The sequence below is a fragment of the Myotis daubentonii genome, chromosome 17 (assembly GCF_963259705.1).
Source record: "Myotis daubentonii chromosome 17, mMyoDau2.1, whole genome shotgun sequence".
Classification (NCBI taxonomy): domain Eukaryota; kingdom Metazoa; phylum Chordata; class Mammalia; order Chiroptera; family Vespertilionidae; genus Myotis; species Myotis daubentonii.
Window position 1 is genome coordinate 5,380,069 of NC_081856.1, and position 3,556 is coordinate 5,383,624.

At 36.0% G+C, this 3,556-nt stretch overlaps 1 pseudogene; it reads right to left on the reverse strand.

Annotated features, from left to right (window-relative positions):
- Positions 1-1,363: 1,363 nt before the first annotated feature.
- Positions 1,364-2,364, reverse strand: LOC132220101 (survival of motor neuron-related-splicing factor 30-like; annotated as a pseudogene).
- Positions 2,365-3,556: the final 1,192 nt, after the last annotated feature.

Sequence of the window (3,556 nt, forward strand, 5' to 3'; positions counted from 1 at the left end):
GGAAATACCAAAGAAGAGTATCTTCTTGAAGATAAAAAAAATTCAAATGAAAAAGTAAGATCAAATGACATGGCATTCAAGAATGAGAATCCTAGCCCTGCTCTCCTAAAACAAATATTTCAACATTCTTTTTTTTTACTGATGTTATTGGTGGCCATCACCACAGTACATTTATCTCTATTTACTCATTTATCTCTATTTGCTTGTCTGATAGCTTCCTTGGCTCCTCACGGTGACAAATGAAGAGTTCGGGTACCACCTTGTTCTCCTCTTCCTATCTTCGATTCTACCCTGTCGTATTCATGTGAGTTATCCAGTGGTTGCCTGTAAACTGACTTTAAATTACGCACTTAAGTTTCTTTTTTGAGATTTTAAAAACACCTTATTTAATAGAAGTTAAACATGCAAAAACTGAAATTAACCTGAAAATCATTAACTTTCACTAACAGGAGGATGCTTTTCTATGCATATATTTGGCTTAAACTCAACTTGGGATAAATGTGATGTTCACTTACACCAGCAACTGCTGACAACTTGATCTAGTTAACAAAAATTACAAACAGCTACATGAACATAATATATAGGGGAATTATGCTTGGGTTAATGCACAAGAAATACAGTCATTTTTTAATGATGAAACATTGAGTACTCTTGTTCATTAATTCCGCCTTGGTTATTTTTTTATTTTTTTACAAAAATAGTATCTACACTGTATTCAGGGCTATCCATCAGCTTTTTGTTTTCTTATGTAAACATTTCACATCCAAAGAAATGGTACCATTACCATAAGTGAAAAACATTAGAAAAGGTAGCTGGTCCTAAAACATGATTTTTTACCTAAAACTAAAACTCAATGAAAAGAATAAAAGAGCTGGATACATTTTAGAGATGACCTAAAAGGCTTAGAAAACAAGTTATTGAAGGAAAAACCCCAAAACAGACATAGACTTTTACAAGTTAATTTTATTTTTCGGTTTATTTGGTCAAGAGTTAAGTTTAAGTTGTAAACAAGAAAAGAAATGAAAAGATCTCTGTATAAGTTTGGTGTTTTGCCTTGATGTTCCAGTGAATTGCAAAAATTTGTGCCAAGTTCTAAGGTTCTGGAAGTTCCAGGCTAGGACTTTACAGAAAGTATGGGGCCTGATATCAGGATGATCAACAGTTCATCTAAGTGCTTCATTAAGCAGCATCTTTCTAGAAAAGTTGCATTACCCAACAAACTGTGAGAAAACTGTGATAATAGTAGTGAAAACAAGTTAAGTGAATAGCAGTTATCAAATGTGATTTCTTCAAGTTTCATTCTATTGAAGTTAAACAATGATGGCAATGGTATCTTCCTTACTCTTTTAACAAACAGTTTACCTTTAGAAAAATATAAGGATAAAAAAAGGTAATTGGAAAGCCCTGCAGAGACGAAATCCAATAGTTTTCCTGATTATTGAGGCATCAAATGCCTGACATTGTATTTAGAGGCATCTTGATACTGTGTTATATCAGCAATTCCACAAATTCCTACTCCAACTTGGCCAGTTACGCCCTCGAGTGAAGCAAAAACACAGCACTCCTCTTTAGTTGGACATGGGTTTGCTGCCACTGTCCTCCTTTGCCTTCCTTCCTTCTTCTACCGGCTTCAGGCCCAATAGTGGAGCACGTCAGCATCACCACAGCCAGCAAAGGTAATTGCAGCGGCACCGTTTTCCTCATCTGTCTCAATTCATAACACTGTCCATCTTCACTCCAGAATGCCATACATCTGCCCCCTACTTTTCATGAATGAGTGGGCTGAGCAGAAGCAAAACAGTCTGAACTGGCAAGAGTTTCTGAAAGTTGAATCGACAGAAGGTCTTTGGTTAGTTCTATAACTTCTTGTAAGTCTTTCATTTTAGCAAATCTGCATTTTCTCCATTTCCAGACAGGGCAGCTTCAACTTGCTGGAGTTGAGCTGTGTAGCTTGCTAGCTCCTCTGACATGGAGTTTGTTACCTTGTGTCAGTACTTAAATTTCTATCCATCTTGGCATCTTGGACAGCTTTTAAAGATGCTGTGACACTGTACAAATGATGAAATTAGCATAAATCCTTCCTAAAGGTAAGAGGAAAAAATATCTTCTCAGTCACTATGAGCTAGGTGACTGACCTGAGGCAAAGCTACTGAATGAATGAAATCTCTCTTCTATTCATAGGCAGTAGTTTTACTGATATGTGTGCTGTGGAGGATGGTTGTAAAATTTCTAAATCCTTCTATTTGACATGAATGTAAATTTGTAAAACACGTGTACATTAGACTGACTGTCCCATAAATTTTCATGCAACAGATACTCCTACCTCCCTGTAACTTTGATGCCACACATGATGAACTCACTCATGGGCGACTCTGCTCTATCTGGAGGCTCCCTGGGCAACGCATTCTATTAGCCACACAGAAGCTCTTCTTTATCTGACAAGGTCCGTGATGTCTAACCAAACTTCATCAAATCGTCCAAGGGTCATAAAGCATTTATTACAACAACAAAAAGTCACCAACTGACATCCGAAAACAAAGCCAAGCTATCAGTTCTGAACTGGTTCCAAACAACCTCCCCAGGTTAGTCCTGGCTGGAGAATGAGTGACAGAAATTCACTCAAAAGTTAACATATTATGAAAGAAATGGTAGAGCCATAAGCAGGTACTTACTGAATCACAACAGAAGAGATGGCATTGTTATAAGATGTTAATAAACCACAATGGCAGGCTCCCTTGTCAATCACACATATTATGTCATTTGGGAATATGATTGTTTTCATTGTGAGTTGTTGTTTTTTAGCAGTAATATAGACAGTGAATCAAAGAGACAGAGAAACAACACTATGATTACCAACCAAAGGACAATTTCTACAAGAATGCTGTGTCAAATTCAACCAGAGATGCAACTGTCTTTTCCCACCACACTTGTGCACACAGAGCAGCCACTTTCAGAAGCAGCACCAGGCTAACTTATGTAGGGCAATCTCTGATTTTCCTGGAATTGGCTCTTTAACTTTCCCAGCAGGAAGTTACTGTCTCTAAAAAATCATACAGCATTAGCTAATTGTACAGTGCCCCCAAAGAATTTATGACAAGGCTTTTTGGGAAAGTGTAAACCTTTATACATGTTTGTAAAGTCCTGCACTATTATGATATATATCCATAATGAAATCATAAATAATACTTCCTATAGGAGTTGGCTGTTCAATGCCAAAGTGCTTATTAAGAAATTAGTAAGATTATAACATGTCATATTATCATAACATAAAACTTTAAATAGATGTCTTTATTATCTAAAGAAAATTAGTCAACAGAAAATAAAAAGTGCAAAATTTTAAAAATCCAACGAGGTCGAGTTCAAATTTTTCATAGGGGACCATGCAGTGATGCAGACAGGAAAAGTCATATTAGCAACAAACAATAAACCAAACATATGGGGTGTAAAAGACTAAGGGTAAATATGTGTTTAATTTTAAAATCACAATTAGACCCAAAATATATTATAAGGCAAAGGAAACACTTCTTATATACAAATAAGATACTGTTCAATAATA